The sequence below is a fragment of the Ascaphus truei genome, chromosome 6 (assembly GCF_040206685.1).
Source record: "Ascaphus truei isolate aAscTru1 chromosome 6, aAscTru1.hap1, whole genome shotgun sequence".
Classification (NCBI taxonomy): Eukaryota; Metazoa; Chordata; class Amphibia; order Anura; family Ascaphidae; genus Ascaphus; species Ascaphus truei.
The window spans coordinates 114,114,675-114,132,823 of NC_134488.1; the positions used below are offsets into that span (position 1 = coordinate 114,114,675).

General features: G+C 45.0%; 1 protein-coding gene and 1 long non-coding RNA gene across 11 annotated transcripts in view; one reads left to right on the top strand and one right to left on the bottom strand.

The window, feature by feature from the left end:
• Positions 1 to 18,149, top strand: part of HSPG2 (heparan sulfate proteoglycan 2) — a 191,114-nt gene that overhangs the window by 23,546 nt on the left and 149,419 nt on the right. The gene's annotated exons all lie outside the window — the stretch shown is intronic.
• Positions 12,667 to 16,217, bottom strand: LOC142496551 (uncharacterized). Its single transcript, XR_012802052.1, has 3 exons — positions 16,102 to 16,217; positions 13,184 to 13,248; positions 12,667 to 12,774 (listed from the first exon to the last, which is right to left on the bottom strand). It is a non-coding gene; the product is annotated as an uncharacterized LOC142496551 (long non-coding RNA).

An 18,149-nucleotide genomic window follows, 5' to 3' on the forward strand; every position in this document is an offset into this window, starting at 1 on the left:
GTACCCGTTATTTACAGTGACTTGTATTTAAAGCACAGGGAAGGAACAGTGGCCAGGACGGTTAGCGTTACCTTGGCAGTATTCCTAAGGCACAGGGTGGTACCAGAAGCTTTTTCTTTCCCCTACAGACAAAAATAATGTAGACAATCTTTGTTGTTGTTGTTTGTAATGCTTCTCATAGGTCTGCGTCTTGGACTTAAGCCCTTTCTGTGCTCGGCATTAAGATCCGCAGTATTACATGGGGCTTTACTAAATGTGTTGTTATAGGGTTATGCCAACTGTTGTCTATTTGGCAAAAATATATATATATATATATAAAGTAATGTCTTTATTTCACATAGAACTTTTCTCACAACAGGACTCATAGCGCATCACAATTACAGTATAGTGCGCGGTTCGTAACACATAGGGTTGTTACAGACACAGTCCCTGCCCAGATGAGCTTACACTCTATGTTTTTGGTGCCTGAGGCACAGGGAGATAAAGTAACTTGCCCGAGGAGCTGACACTGGGACTTTAACCATGTTCTCTTGATTCAAGGTCTATGTTGTTGCTTATAGAGCCAGTGCCTTTACTCACTGAGCCGCTCCTCATACCTTCACGCAGGCGAGGGCCTATAACACAGTGAGGGCTCCAAGCTCCAGTTTATTTGACAATAGTCTTTGGAGCCAAATTGACAGATCTAAAACTCTACAAAGATATTTGCTCTTTGCTGTAGCAATTTGACAAGTCTGTCTGGCTAATTGCCAGTGTACACAATTGATTAGGAAAATGTGAGCCAAGTGGCAGCTTAAACCCTGACTCACACGCTGCTGATCAGCAGTGAAAAATGTCTCGTCTTGCCTTGGGTCTCCCTGTCATAGGGATTCTGCGATCGATCATCCTTCAACCACGATCGTACCACAGCTATAAGCGCTAGGAACTGGGGAAGTAGGGATGCTAATAGTCTGAAACTGGAGGGTGGGAAATGTACGGGAGTACTTCTTTATGGAAAGGGTGGAGTGCACAAAGTGTGAAAAACGTAGGAGCCAGCTAGAGTTTTTAGGAGCCAAAGTTTCCTGCTCCCCTCAACTTCTGCCCCCTCCCTCCGGTCGCCAGCTCTGTATGTCAGAGTGTGTATCTGTGACATACACACTCTGACACTCACCCGCACCCTCTGGGAGGCTCGTCTGTGCCCTCTGTGACACACACTTTTTGCCCTCTCTGATGTTCGCTCTCTCTCTCTCTGATGTTCGCTCTCTCTCTCTGACTCTTGCTCTCCCTCTCTCTGAGGCACGCTCGCTCTCTCTCTGACACTCGCTCTCTCTGATGCTTGTTCTCTTGCTCACACACTTGCGCTCACTCGTTCTCTGATGACGCTCACTGTCATGCTCAAACACTTGCACTTTATTAAAGAAAAAAATACCTATCTTTTTTTTTTTTTTTTTTTTACCATAAAGCCTTGAAATAATGTGGCATTATAATTATAAAGGTCAAATGCATCGGTGCTCCTCCCACTTTATATTTTCAATTTAAAACTATTTAATTGGTTTGCTGTATTATGTACAGTATATTTCTCCCTGTCCCCCAAAATATCACGTCTTCGACGCCCTTCACTTCTGGATGTAAAAGCTGTTAGGGAATGGAGGGCTGGATTGATGTACACATAAACAAGAGCAGGACAACGAAGGGTTACTAATGTAATGTATTCTTTGTGATGCTGCATTACTGTGGTTAGAACACAACAGCTGTCTTCCCCCAACACACTCTCATCCCCCTCTATTCTAAATAATGAGACCTTATGCATGGACTCTTCCATTAACTGGCATTCACTTGAATAAAAGTCAATGCATTGTTAACTAAACACCAACAGCTTGCAACCCTGAGTAGGGCCCATGTCTGTTTAGGCAATCACTTTAGATGATAAACTCCTGCTGTGTTGTACCTGTAATCTATTTGGGATGATTCGTTAGGTGGAAAATGTATTGTGTATGTTTGGCCACTGGCGTGTGGCAGACTGCTACATTATTGAAGGCATGGTGGCAGTTGTGAGGTCTGTGTGTTAGGTTTTCTTCTGCCCGCATCATTCTCTGATATTAAATCGAAATAAAAGTGTATCATCAGAAAAAACAAGTCTTGGAAGATATCCCTAGGTATCCCTAAACCCTCCCTGTGATCTCATATCTGTGTCCTTTCATCTTTCTATGGGCCCTCGGTCAGCAGACCTGGGATGCTAAATTGTGTTTTGTTTAGACAGTTTATGCTGTATATACCATATCAGAGGGAACTTCTGAGCCACTACTTCCCTTGTTTACTAGAGTCTCCATTTGTTTTTGTATTTGCTATTTATTTGCAAGATGTTCCTCCTGCTCAGGCCTCTTGGGTTAAGCATTTGATGGGGCAGGATTAGAGATCTGTTTGTCTTGGAGACCAGCCCATAGTCCAATTTGAGAACGGGGTGTTCACCTGCAGGATGTGAATCCATCATTGTAACCACAGTGACATTTTCCCCTAGAAGCTTGACCAAAAAGAGTCACTCGCTGACTCGAAAAAAATGTATTCATGTCTCCGTCATCCCCAGTTTTTCTGACCTGGTTCCATGTCATCATGAGACTTTGGTCCAGTCCTTGGGTTCTAATTACCAATGCATTGTGTTGAATACTAGTCCTGTATCGCTTCATATAATTGAGACATACAAATCCAGAACTGGAGTTCTTTCTCATGGTGATATGGGAATAGACTGGTAAATTGATTAGTTGGTTTAAACCTTCGCCCCAGACTGAGCCACTGATTTGAGCTACCTGTTCTGAAGCTGGGATGTTGTTAAAACCTGACCTGTTGGGGGGTCATGAGGTCTGGAGTTGAGCAACCCTTCCTTACCCTAACAATGCCCGATTTCTACAATATAGTGTGTTACTCTGTGTTCTGGGTTCTTGTTATCCTGCATGTGTTAACCTTTACATTTTAGGAATTCAGTTATTTTTCTCTTTCCACAATGATTCATTTAATCCTTCCGTATGACGTAGCCCTTCGGAGATATCTGCTTTTATTTGTGTGACTTTTAAACCAGTGTAAACTTGGCCACCAATTCCTAACATGGATGTAAGGACATAGTTTGGACCATGTTTAACACATTCAGTGAAGAGACTTTGCAACAATGGGAAAAGTAACATATTGCAAGCAGGCTCCCTGGCCCTGAAAGAGTTGAGTGTTTTTTTTTGTCACTCAAGCTAGTGCTGTAATAATGAATATACAGGCAGTCCTCGTTTATCCAACGGAAACCGTTCTGGAAGTAGCGTTGGATAGTGAAACCACTGTAAAGTGAGTCCCATGTTAATCAGTGGCGGTGAGCGTCGGATAACACATTCCGGCGTCGGATAACGCATTCCGGCATCGAGAAACGGCACATAGGGTTGCGTTGGATATGCCATTCATTGTAAAGTGAAACGTTGGATAGCGAGGACTACCTGTACTGCTAATGTCACGTGTCACCTATTCCCATTCTGGAAGTGAGAAACACTGTTCCTCTGGAATACGCCAGCATTTTCAGCCGTGAAAAATACAGCCGTGCTAATTAGTGTGTATTATGGGGTCAGGGCCCTTCAGTTTCGGTTTTTATTTTGTTTATTTTTTTTTCTGGCTTTATTATAACAGCAGCAACAATAATGGGTAAAAACAGGGAGAAAAAAAGACTCCTTATTTTTCTGGGTAAATATCGGGATTTATTCAGGTAGACAGAATGCTTTAACTGCTAACAGCACGAGGTGTATGTGGTTGGTGTGAAATGTATCCGCACATACATCCGTACGCACCTCTGAGCGTGTGTGTACTGTACCGTATATGTATGTATACCTTCCACTACATTGCCTTACAGCAATAGGCTGCTTTGAACATTCATGTAGACCAGGGTTGCTCAACTCCAGTCCCCAAAACCCCCATTTTAAGGCTATCCCAGCATCAGCACAGGTGATACAATCCTGATTGAGCCACCTGTGCGGAAGTAGGGCTATCCTTCAAACCTGACCTGTACGGGAGTCTAGAGGACTGGAGTTGTGGACTAATTTGAATAACCTTACATATATATCCAATTAAATGTATTGTATTCTTCTAGTACAATCATCTATTTTTATGTACTTGAACGATACAAAATTCAGGTAAAAAGCAAATAATAGTTTTTGTAAATGTGTTTGGTAAAAAATGGCTTAAAACTGTTATTGAGGCTTGTGTTCACTTCTCTGGCCATTTTTAAAGATTTCCATTATTATTATTATCGTTTATTCGTGAAGCGCCAATATTCCGCAGCGCAGTAAAATGGGGGTGTACAGAGATTTGATCATTTCATAAACTGAGTTACATACAAGTGAGAACAAACATGCACAGATACAAAGATGTAATGAGGGCCCTGCCTGTGAGAGCTTACGGTGTAGAGGGAGGTTTGCCACTTTTCTCCTGACTGATTTAGGGCCAGAATTGGAAGATGCTTTTAATCATATAATTTCCCCAAGCCTACGCAAAGAACGGCATGGTCCGTGAAGATGTACAAGAGCCTTCCTCCCATGTCTGGATTGCAGCCCAGGCCTTGTGCAGCCGTTACACCTTGTTCCAACCTCCTACACATCACGCACTGAAAAACTGAGCAGGCATAAAAGACTGTGTGTGGGAACCAGCCAATGAGCAGATGAACGTGTCATCTTTGGCGTCTTGCTCCCTTTACAGTCACCCCGTAGACCATAGCGCATTCCACTGCTTGTGAAACGCATCCTGTGATCAACCAACCCAGTAGAAACCCTCCAGTGACTGCTCTTTCTCCATTTTGGTGATATCAATAGGACTGGTCCTTTGCATTACATTGCTGAAGCCACCTGAGGTTTTAAAACCGGACGCAGTAAAGTTGGCGTTGGTTAAGAAACGTGTTTCCTTATTTCCGCTGTCTCTTATCAATTTCCGCCTTCAAATCAGGGCTACGGGGATGCACAGTTGGCTGCACAGTTTCTCGTCTCTGTTTCTTCAGCCTGCTTTAGTTCTCCATTGATTTTGCCAGCAATGAAAACAAAGAGATTTGGGGGTTGTTGTTACTGGGGTCAGTGGGCTTTCTGCCGAATCGCAAAGTGCTTGGTATCTGGGTGGCAATTATGTGCTGTCAGCACCACATGGCCCAGACCTTCTCTCCTGGCCCTCTGCCCAACATAGCCAGGCACATCTGGTGGGGTTTTATAAGTAGTGGCATAGGCGTAGCTCTATAACCGCAATAGGAGATGTGGGATAGCTCGAAGCCTGGTTGTTCCTTTGGAAGTTATAAGGATAGACGTTCACTTGTAGAAAAAAATACTTTGCAATTAGGAAGCTGTTTGAGTTATTTATAAATAATTTCTAACTGCGTTTGGGGCAGACTGTAATGCTAAGTCCCGAGTCATTGCGTGCGCGCTCAGGTCGGGGCGCCTGGCGGCACATGCACCTTGTCCAGTCATGATCTGTGGTCTGTGTATGCGCGTCAGGGGGAAAGACCAGATCGCGACGGGGGGCGCAGCCATGACGTCACCCGGCGGGTTCGCCCTCATAGGCTGAACCGCTGCCGTGACGTGGCCAATGCTCGGCCGCCGCGTCAAAAGACTAAATCTTGTCTTTTGGCCAGTGCGCACACGCACACACCCTGACTGGGGCCTGCTCCAGAGAGGCCTGTGCCTTGTGTGCGGTGCGCACGCCGCAGCGGCCACTGGGGACCTAGCCTATGGCAGCATTGCCATTTACTAGGCCGTTTTGGTGACACTACAAAAAAGACAATCCAATTGCAGCACACAAGCAACGTCTTATTCAGCTGTCACTATAGGCAGACGGCCCTCACTCCTTGTTCTAAAAACTGATAGTACACATTCAACATTTTACTTCGGCCAGGTCTGGATAAGATGACCACAGCCCATATTTTAGGGTCTTTATTTCTATGCATAGTAGGCATAGGCATAATATCTTATTTTGATTTACTGGAGTCATACTAATGCTAATAGTTTAGACCAGGAGTGGACAACTCCAGTCCTCAACGGCCACCAACAGGTTTTAAGGATATCCCTGCTTCAGCACAGGTGGCTCTGTTGTTGACTGAGCCACCTGTGCTGAAGCAGGGATATACTTAACAGCGGACCTGTTAGTGGCCCTTAAGGACTGGAGTTGGCCAGCCCTCAACTTAAAGAGGAACCTTCAAGAAAAAAATAATAGATAAACCTTCTGTAACAGGATGCGGATCGGCACTAGTACACGTTAAAGTATAAGGGCCTTTGTGCTGCTTTATAATTACAGTCAACCCTGACGTGAATAAGAAGATTGGTGTCTTGCCTTGCATGTGTCATATAATGTAGAGGGCCAGCAACATGCTTTGTGGATTATTAACCCTGAAGTATAATACAAGATACAACACAAGTTACGATGGTCATATTTAGTGAGCTCTACTCTGTCGCGGATGAAGGGAACTGATCTGCTTGGCGACTGTTGAGTCATTTCTTTCTTTCATGTGATGTAGGACACACACCCATCATTTCTGTGCCTGTTCTTGTGTGCCTGCGCTTATACGTTTTAACTCTTCCTGCTGGAAAGACGTGCAGCAAACCTCCCTGTGGATACACAGCTTTCCCCTCCAGAAGACAAGCATTCAACTTCTCTGCAGGCGACAGGCTGACTAAAAATATTTTCCGTTTCCGGTAACCGGAGCTTTACGTTGGGATTGGCCTGTTGGGCCCTCCTCCCACTTTCTGCCAGTACTCATGTCCCTGCAGTTAACAGGTGTTGGAGAGGGGGTATCGGAAGCAGAAGACCTGTCAGCTGAAGCCTGGACTGACCTTAGGATGTTGATACAGCACCAAGAATGATGGATTGCCGGGATCACTCCGTAGGCTTCGTTCCACACTCTGGGTGTCAGTCCCTTTTTCATAAGCACATTTTATTTTAAACCAATTTCTTCCATTTTTAAAGCAGATTATGACTTTCACTGCAGCATCTGGTTCATTTTTTTAAAACTTATTGGCAGGATCTGTGCTCAAAAAAGTTTTAATAAAAAAATGGATGTTACGAACGAACACAAACTGATGATTCCTCCTTTTCTTGCTCATCATTTTTTGTTCAAAACTTCTTTGCTGAGTTTTTTCCTGTTTGTTATTTTTTTTTGGCATCTGCTATTCTCCAAGGCAACCTCTGTCATATTAATGGGAGGTAGTCATTAATCTGTGGTGGAGCCAATGGAACACTATTGCACAGACACTCACTGACGTCAATGAAACTTTGAGTGCTATTGTGCCCCGATCAGCACTATTTCAGTTTAATGAATTGCCACCAATGTGCGTGAATGGCAGTGGCCACTTTAACCTCCCAGAGGCGAATTTTCTGCAACTGATACTGTATATCCAGAATGCAAATACAGTGTTTTACCCTTTTGCTGCTTTTATGACGTACCCTGTATGTTAGGAGGGTGGGCGCATGCCAGGGGCCCTTACGCGCAGGGTAATTTTGCTAGTTTTCGGAGCGATATAGTGTTCAAAGCAGAGAACTCGACCAGAAGGGAAGGGGAGACCCGACCCCTTCTCTTCTGCTCACATCACCGGGAGCCGGTTGTAACCCCATGATCGCTACCCCAAGCAATCACGTGGTTGTGTCCTGAAGAAGGGCTGTCATCATTTATTATTTGTTTAATGGCGCGTAGAGCAGATTGCTGCTTTAATGAGGATTTTTATGCTTTCTAAGGTTATTTCCTGCTATTTGCTTTTTATTATTGAAGGATTATATAACTCCCTGGAATTATTGTGCTTAAACATGATGGTGTGATTCTGTGGCAGACACACATGTTTTGTGGTCATTTTGATTTTACATTAAACAGAAAAAAAAAAATCAACATTCGTAAAACTATTATGGACGCAAAACTATTGACATGACGCAAATGAATAATAGTCACTCATATTTTGACAATCAGCTTGGGAAGTCACCATGCAAATAAGATAAAGAAATCCTGGTCTGGAGAAATGACACTAGACCCCACATATTTCTATTGCTGCAGGGCAGCCTTGTCGTAGTGCGAAAATGTATTTGCCTCATGACTTACAACAGGGGTGCGCAAACCGGGGGGCTTTTTTGGGGGCTGGGAAGGCGTTTACAGAGGCCCCGCGCTCTTCCCCACAGCATTTAAATGAAATGCCGGGGGAGGCCTGCACGCATGCGCGCGCACGGCCGCAAAAAGTATAGAACGGCCCTTACCTGCTCTTAGCCGGCTCTTCGGTGACACGTCGCCATGACAATGCGAGGTCAAATGGCAACGCGGTGTCGCATGACATTATGACGACGTCATCTGACGTCGCTGATGCCAGAGAGCTGGTAAGGAGGGGAGGGGGGTGCGAGTAAGAGGGAGAGCAGATGGGGGGGTGCAAACAGTGTATGAGGCAACAAGGGCCGCATCTTTCCTTTTTATCCTAATCCCACCACCAGTTTACACACAGAAAAATAAGAGGTGTGCCAACAGATGTATCATTTTTAGATAGTATCACCAAACGGGCGCCACCCATGACCCCAGTTGGGAATCTAAAATGGCTTGCTCCTTATCAGTAATAGGGGTGTCTTCGTAAGGTCACTGCATTCACAGGGCTACCCCTCCTCCCCAAAGTTGTGGTTCCACCTGTTTGCTCACATACTGTAACTGAGTAACCAAAGAGAGAGGCCAAATGGGTTGCTTTGCAATGTAACGCATGCCGCTCTAGCCCCGAAAGGTTTAATAATCTACCCAACCTAGGGGCCCTTGAAAGGAAACAGTCAATTTATGGTTCTACGACAGCAAAGAGAAAAGTCTGCTTCTTAAATTGAAAAATGGTTCTATGTAACAATGGGTATTCTGCCGGGTGCAGTTAATCTGCTCTTCCCATGTGCTGGGGTGGGAGGGAGTGGTGTTTGTATAGTAGGTGTATGATGGGAAGGGAATTGTCCATTGCAGGGACTGCTTGGGAGATTATCACAGGCCAGAGAATGAGACATCTGACGGAATATGCATAAAAGCCAATGGCTGCTGCAATGCTGCTGTGTACATACTGCGACTTGTTTTGCAGATGCCAAAGTCTTCTCTGTAGCTGCTCTGTACATTGTAAAATGTATTGTGCACATTCCATAGTTAAACATTGACCCGGGGTTCCTGTAGCTACATGCTGCAGTGCTGGGGAAACTTTTGCATGCCAAGTTGGTATGCTTCACCACTTCCCTAACCCCATTCTAAACCACACACAATCATTGTTTACACACACATATATATGTCATTTTACAGGTTCACTGAGCATATATTTTTGGTTGCCTGACACGTTCAAAATAGATTACCTAGGTCAGGGGTGGCCAACTCCAGTCCTCAAGGGCCACCAAGAGGTCAGCTTTTCAGGATAGCCCTGCTTCAGCACAGGTGGCTCAATCAGTGGTCTTGTCAACGACTGAGCCTCCTGTGCTGAAGCAGGGATATCCTGAAAGCCTGACCTGTATGGTGGCCTGTGAGGACTGGAGTCGGCCACCCCTGACCTAGGTCATCAAGAGCTTGACCCAGGTCCTGCCATTTCTGTGGCAATTATGTGCCTGTGATCCAATTTGGAATTTCATACACACCCCACCTTTGTGTTTCTGTAATGAACTTTCTCAGGAATTAGAAAAGCTAAAGAACCCGTAAGTGTATCTCTGAGTCTTCAGTAGGTCTCCCAAAACTGCTTCAGACATCACCATCATTATTTACTTTTTAAGTAAACACAGGCCTCCACTTAAGGGGGCATTAAAATACTTAGTCCGCTTGAGAACGACTGCAATTAAATACAATTATTTTGTGACATAATTCCCAAATATCCTACAGTAATTAATGACATACGAATGAGCACACTGCTTGTGTCTCCCTATCCATTTTGACATGAACTACTTTCAGCAATTAACTGATGTATTATAGAGACTGTACAGCTAAGCCTGGGACAAGAACGTACAGAATCAACAAGCCCGCATGCCACTACCCAGAATCCTTCTCTGCACTGTATGGCATGTGACAACGGGAATGAAGGATGAAGCATGCTTGAGAAAACATGCAGACACACACGTGGGTGTCTCGGCTCCTGAGTTAAAACACAGGGCTTATTGTGTGCGTGTTAACCTATTCATTATTGCTCATGCACTTTAAGAAGTTCACCTCTCTACCATATTACCTTTTTTTTAATCAAAAACATATGCCAAAGTATGTCAACGCTGGTATCCTTTTGAGAAGATTACATTTAAAATTGGTTTAGTTTTAGGCTAATTGTACCCGTGCCTCACCTGGTCACAAACCAGGTGTCCTGCTACTACCATGTCCGAACTCTGGTTCCCAGCTCCTGAAGGTTTTCTCGCATGATGTCATGGTAATAGAGGACTGAGTTCCCCTGACATTTCATGCACCTGCAGATTACAGATGCTGATGGAATGTTTTGAGCGTCAGAGTTGGGAACAGTTGATAAGATTGATCGTATTATATCTTTCAGCAGCAATTTATCCTTTTTTGGGTCTTGCTTTTATCGTCCTGATTAGTCGTGATTAGTTCAGAGATCTAGCAGCCCTATTGCTACTGGAGGAAATGGGAGTATGAATTTCCCAGTTTCTATCAAAGGAGGAATTATAAGGATCACTGCAGCATTGTTGACTCATTTCGGCATGTGCTTGCTGCCAACACTGACACCAATTTGGATAAATAATGGTCACAGCTTTTATTAACATGTTCCTGTCCTTGCCAGCAATTTAACACATTAACATATGTAGCCCCCTTTCCCTATGCCTATGGGAACTATGCGGGTGACAACGCGTGCTGCTGTACCTGTTTGCTCACAGGAGGCCTAAGCCTCCGCCGCTGGGAGCCTGGGGTGAGCTCTTTCTCCTTATCAGTGCAGCGCCTCCACCTATGAGGGATCCCAGTGTTGGCTGGATAACCCCTCACAGGAACCAATCACAATAATGAATGATACACACACGGGATATAACTAATGGTTACTGAACACACATATAATAACAATAATAACTGTAACCCCCAGGGTACACCCAATACCCCAACACATGGTGGTTCTTCCAAAGTACTGAGGGTGTGGTGGCACCAATACCCCAGTTGTCCTTCCCAGCAAGTCCTACCCAATGTGAGGTAGCGCTACCCCTGTGAACCGTTGGTGCACGTGTATACCTTCCTGGGCACTCCTGTACTCAGGTGCAGCTGTCAGATAAGGAACAGTCAGGTCCCGCGCCGCTGGGCCTCCGACACCAATCCCCTCACTCCTTAGGGTCCTGATCCTCCTCACAAGGTGAGCTCCAGCAGGAGGGTCTCACCGAACGTTATGACTCCTGTGACCTGGTCCCAGGCCACCGTGTGGCCGTCTGGTCACCGGTGTAACAACACTACTATGTACTAAGGGGAAGAGTCCCTATCTGGGGGCCTTCCCTGCAACACTCCGCTGGGGTGACTCAGGGCCTAGCTGGGACCTAAGGAGGCAAACCTAGGCCTAGTCCAGGGGCACTGCTCCCTGGTCACTACCTGCTCTCTTGCCGCCCTCCGCCAGACTGCTTCGCAGGGTGTTTGCGCACCAAGTATATCTCCTTCCTCCTGCCTGCGCGACCCCTATTGGTTGGGCTGGCCCCATGTGATATATCCTATCCCCAGAGGATCCTGGGACTTGTAGTCCCACGGTCGCTTTTGCAGAGCTACCCAAGACAGCCGTCGCACTACCTGACTGCGCATGCGTTGGTTCGCCGTACTGCGCCTGCACAAAGCACAAGATCGCTGCCCCCGCACTCCCAATCCAGCGTGGAGCTCTGGCGGCACACTCTAGCAGTTTCCCCTCACCGGGGGTAAGGAGGGTGACTGCTACTCATATAATATATTTATCATTCATAACCATAAACCATATGCCAGCCACTGACATTACTGCCAAGTGGGCACGTTCACCAAAATAAACCAAAGGTTAAAGCAAGACACACCATAAGTTAATGTGTGGCTATTCCCTTCCCAGACCTCACCGGGGCCAAACCACCTGTCCATTCCTTAACATTCCGTACCAGCTGGCAAGGAATTCCACCGCTGTGACAAATCATCCATTATATAAATGCAAATACACAATAAAACACATAATAGAATACATAATATAAACGTGTGTGTGTATATATATATATTTTTTTTTATATATTGATTTATTTATTAAAAGCGGGTGGGAAACCTGTCTTGCAAAAGTTTACACAAAATGGCTGCTTTGACAATATCCTCACTAACCTAACGGTCATTTCAGCACCGCCCCTTATTTTAATTTGTCCAATCAGATTCATGCTCAAACTTCCATTCCCTACGTCTCCCCAATCATGGCATGGTAGGTGTCACCTCTGCCTTGATACCCATTCCCAAGAGGTACCTGGGTATCTTCTCTCTCCACGCCAGGCAAGCCTCTGAGTCCCATTCAAAATGTAAGCTCGACTTCCAAGCCTGTATTTAATACAGTCGCCCTAAAGTCAGGCTAACAGATATGTAGGCCTGTTCTCATTAACAACTGCATGTGTCTTGCATGGGTGAGTGATTTTACTGTAGTGCTGTTTAAAATGCACACCCACAGACCGTGCAAAAAATAAATAAAAGTTCTTTAAACAATTTATCAAAGTAAATATTTACTTAGAAGGATTCAAAGCCACTTAAAGTACGACTTTCACTTTGTGTAAAAAGCAGTTGCTTTTCATTTTCTCCGGTTCCTCGCAATTCCAAGGATATGGTAATAGCAGCTACTTTCCCTTCATCTCTTTACACTGATTATGCTGCCAAGAAAATATGAAAAGAGATGAACAATCTTCCATCATTTGGCACAGTTTACAAACAATCTTATCACAAAAAAGATTAGGTGTGGATTGTATGAACACTCCAAAGCATTCGGTTACTATGGAGACATTAAAAGTTACAACAAATTATCTACAAACACTTGGCTGAGTTGTATAAACATGGTGTCAATCACCTAATCTATAAAACATGCCATTGCCATTAGTTCAGTTTAGTTCTATGGGGGACTTCTCCTTTAATTAAAAATACTTGGCTAAGTAACATTCATGATTTATACCATCTGCTGCTGAGAGGATGCAAAGCACTTAATCTCACACCTCCACTCAAAAGTACCATCCTAGAAGAACATTGGCCTGTGTCCTTACAGAGGAAACTACAAGCAATCCTCACCTTTTGATGGAGACTGGGATCCCCAGGTAAACATGATCATTCTCATCAGATCTTCATTCTTCCACCTAAAGAACATAGCCAGGATTAAACACTAGATCCCTCTAGAGGATCTTACTACACTAGCCCATGCCTGTGTCCTCACGCCTGGACTAATGCAATGCACTCAACCTGGGTCTCCTGCAGCTGGTGCAAAAGTGCTGGGCCTCCTGCAGCTGGTGCGGAATGCTGGGGCCAGGTTGTTAACTAACTGGACCCGTTCCTGCCACGACACCTGTTCTCCGTTCTCTGCACTGGCTGCCATTAAAATGGCAAATGTATTTCAAGATTGGCTTCTTGACATTCAAAGCCCTACATGACCATGGTCCCAGCTATCTGAAAGAGCTTCTAGTTCCCTACACTTCCATTCGCTCACTTGGATCTGCAGATGAAGGACTCCTAACAGTTCCCAGAATTTCCTTGACTTCCATTGGGGGCCGAGGTTTTAGCCGCGCTGCTCCCAGTCTTTGGAACAGTCTGCTTCATACAGTTCGAGAGGCCCCTTCTCTGGAAATCTATAAAAACAGGCTCAAGACCTACCTGTTTACCCAGGCCTTTAATTAATGAACCACAACCTGTCCAGCATTTTATAGCTACAGTACCATCCCATCTTGTATCTTTCTTGTATTTGGTCTCTTTTATAAGCTTAATGTTTTCTTCTCTTTCCCTTTTTGTAACTGTGAAGCGCTTTGAGTCCCATTGAGAGAAAAGCGCTATATAAATAAAGTTTATTATTATTATTATAATTGCAACTTGTATTTATAAGCTACAGTTATATCCCAAAGCGCTTCACTATGGAATGTGGGGGTATCTTGGCAGCACTTTCCTGGTCTCTGGTCTATATCACTAGAGGGGGGCATCAGAAGACAGAACACCAATGGTTATTATTATTATTATTATCCAATTAAAGAGAGTGACTTGCCCAGAAACATAACTATCCCCATTCAATATGGTAAGAAGTAGGATAACTCCGTTAGTGTAGGCCAGTGATTTTCAACAGGAGTTCCTAGGAACCCTAGGGTTCCCCGGGCATCCCTAAAGGGTTCCCTGTAATTTTCAGGTCATTCGAAAATTGTTCCAAATATATAAGAATTGACTATGCATCTAATCTCAGACGCGCTATTAGAGAGGGTTGGGGTTCCTTATAATGCATCTAATCTCAGACTCGCTATTAGAGAGGGTTGGGGTTCCTTATAATGCATCTGATCTCAGACGCGCTATTAGAGAGGGTTGGGGTTCCTTACAATACATCTGATCTCAGATGCGCTATTAGAGAGGGTTGGGGTTCCTTACAATGCATCTGATCTCAGACACAGTATTAGAAACAGTTGGGGTTCCTCGGAATTTTTACAATATAATGATAGGGTTCCTTAACCGAAAAAAGGTTAAACACTAGTGTAGGCAGTGCCAGCCCCTCTGGCAGTGAATGGGGTTACGTGCATTAAGTGTGTTGGTCTGTCAGCTTCACACAATATTGAGTAGGGTCCAGAGTCGGCAACCACATTGAAAAGCGAACGTGCAAGCTTCTATGTATTTCAGACAAATACTTTAATCTCCATGTTACCCCTCTCCACAGTATATAAGGCTCTGCCTTTAGCTTCAGTCCTATGTGACTGGACGTTTGTCTAACTCCTCTCTGTGGTAGAGGTGGAGAAGGTGGGGGGTATTTCACCTCCTGCTCTCTGGCTTCCTGGGGTCTCTCCCTATCTCTTTCCAGGCTAATTGTGGGATGTACAATCTGGCAAAAGGCTTTATTTCAGATCAGATGTCACGGAAGCTTCAAACCTCTGAAGAACACACGACAACTTGTTATATATCAGTGGCCTTGTTATGGGGGAAGCAGAGACTTTGCCGACTTCCCAGAAATATATTGCTTAACTTTTGAGTTTTAAAGCATACGTTTCAAGTGGGAAACCCCCTCATCAAGTCAGACCATATGAGTTACGTAATACCAAGTATCTTTGAAGGCTTCTCCCACAACCTTTTAAGACAACCTAAATCTACACAAAACCCCTGCCAGACTTTACATGCTAACTGTTCTGCTAACTCTACAGTACCCTAACATTATAACCATCAGAACAGTCCGCAGCTCTGGTTTCACTGGTGCACTTATGTGCAAGAGTCTGCAAATGTAATTATTATTATTAGGAGCCAATAATGTTGGGGGGGGGGAGGGGTCCAGTACAGAAGCCTATGCACATACTTGTTATTGATTTACATGGAAGCAGGCTCATTTTTAAAGCATGTTATGAAAATTAACTGCTTCATGGTTAAAGAGACACCATGTATGTTGAGGGCATCCAGCAGAACGAAATATGCTGCAGTACAAAGCTATAGTGAATATGACTGCAGACTCCTCAGAGGATGTCATTTTGTTATTAAACAGGGCAAGTAGCCCAGTATTGTTTTGAAGCGGAAATCCAAGCCATTTATTATTTTCTCATTTTTTTTTTTACATGGGATTGAAGCAGGGGGTCTCTGGAGCCCTATTAATTTCAGCTCCGGGGACCCCTGCTTCCAGAGTTACTTTCCTCCGTAGGGGTGCAGGTAGCCGCTCCGCTAGCAGGGATCACGTTATGGCAGCCTTTCAAAGCTCACGCGCCCTGCGGGCCAATAGGAAGCAATGTCGTCATCTAGTTTGTCTTTCTATCGGTCTGCGTGACGCGGGAGCTTTAAACTTTTCACCCCTACTAGCCTAGCCGGAGCAGCTACCCTTACCCCTTACGAAGGTATCTCTGAAATAAGGGGGTCCCTCTAGCTGAAATTAATGCGGTTGAGCTCCGGAGATCCACGACCTTCAAACGACATGAATTGCTCTCTTAAATCATTATCTGGGTTCTTATCATCTACTTATCCTTTCTCCAATACCAACTGTGCTCTACCTTCTTTGTCATTTCTTGTCTCTTGATCTCTCATTCATGCTTTGACTCTCCAGCTTCCTCTCTCCTCACTTTTCTCAGGCGGGTTCTGCTTCCAGCTGGGAGCAGTCTCTATGCCGCCTGCCACTCGCGTCGCATTCTTGTGGGGTATTTTTGACCATACGAGTCACAGGCGGCAGGTTTATTTTAGGGAGCTAATACATGAGCTGTTTTCATGAGTTACCCTTTGAACCTGCTCTGCAGGCGCTTAGAGAGCAAATCCAGTCTGTAAACCCTATACGTCTAATACAGAGATGGTTACAAACTGGCTGGGTTTATAAATGGAGGGCATGGCAAGGTATTGTATCCATGTGTGTATATTGGGGAGCTTGCACTGCTGCTACTGTTCACATTAACTCCAGTGTCACGATTCCTGATCTATACAAAGCGCAGGGGTATCACCCTAACTCCATCAGCGCCCTGCCTCCATTTCTAAACAGACCAGGTGAAGAGCAGGCGCCCTAACATTGGCAAGCCCCTCCTAGGAAAAGAAAGTAGTGAGAATCGGGGTATCCAAAATTGTGGTGATGTAGGCGATATAAGCATTTGAAAAGATTTAGTGTCCGGGAGGTTAAAATGGAGCTCTTCCAAGAACCCAGTGCTGTCTAAAGGTTACCTTGGTAACCCCAGACACCGGATCATGATTTTTAACGCAAAAATGATTTCAAAGATCAGGCCATGCTCAGGGGGAAAATTATATATGTTTACCTGAAGTAGGATTATTGCTGCTTAAGGCCTCGGCCATGTTAGTTGCTTGCTGGCGGAAGCGCGCTGAGGTGCGCTCCCGCTCAGCACTGAGCACCTACAGCCGCAATTAGAGCGGCTTTAGTAGGGGCTCACCTGCGCTTCCGCGCGCTCCCGCTCAGCACTGAGCACCTACAGCCGCAATTAGAGTGGCTTTAGTAGGGGCTCACCTGCGCTTCCGCGCGCTTGCGGAAGCGTAGGTCTTAGGGGAATTTAAAATTCCCCCGCTTGCCGGCGAGACAGGCCGGTCACGTGAGCGGTTAGACCAATGAGGGCGAACCAGCTCCGTGACGTCACTGGCCTGCCCCCGGCCAGTAACGCGCCTGCCCCTGGCCCGCCCCCCTGCAGGCCCGCTGACGGCGCGTGCGGTAAGCAACCGCAAGGCCAGGGAAAGCACCCGCTTTCCCTGAGCCTCAGCGCGCCTCAGCGAGCAAGCAGGGAGCATGGACTCAGCCTTACATGGAACTAAAAGTATTATGCAGAGCATGGTGCCACTTGAAAGGTTTATGTTGCGTGCTGTCAGTCTCCTATGCTCTTAAGTAGACAGGTTTTGTTTTTGTTTTTGTCATGAGGGATTTATGGGTCATTAGAGGTTATATCGTTTAAGAGACCCAATAATGGGTTTCCTAAGTGGCAGAAAACGCAGAATTACTTTGCTCTGCAGCATACAAACTATTACAGGACATAGGGTCACAAAAATGGAAATACATAGACATTGAACATAGCTGCCCTTTGTTCTGATTAGAAGGGGGGGGGGGGGAAGCTCATAGTGGTTTTCCAGCTGTGATTAGACTTTGGGCGGGTTACTCCCCCATTTCCATGGGGAGAATAAAAATCATTTTTCTCCTTGTAATACCTGGGACAGATTGTCTGGCTTGTGGTTTCTTACTAGACAACCTTTTTTTTCCCTAAAGCCACACATACTTCTTAACAAGCAAGTCATTGCTGACTAATCTGATTTCTAGTGCACGTAGAGTAAAAGCGCTCAGCCACACAACATTAAATACTTAATATTTTGACAATTTTTTTTAGGTCTTTTTGGCTTTTCAGATTCAACCCTGAAATCCTAATTCTCAACAGAACAGCATACAAAAAAGAGACAAAGCATCTATAAATGTGTGTATTTACATTTTTATTCATACAGGGCCAGAAAATGAATGAGTTCATAAGTCCAAAAAAACATAATAGAAAGGTCATTGCTGCCCCATCTAAGTGGTATCTGGGAAGATTTACAGACAGTACGGCAAAGTACCTTTGTTTGTTTAAGG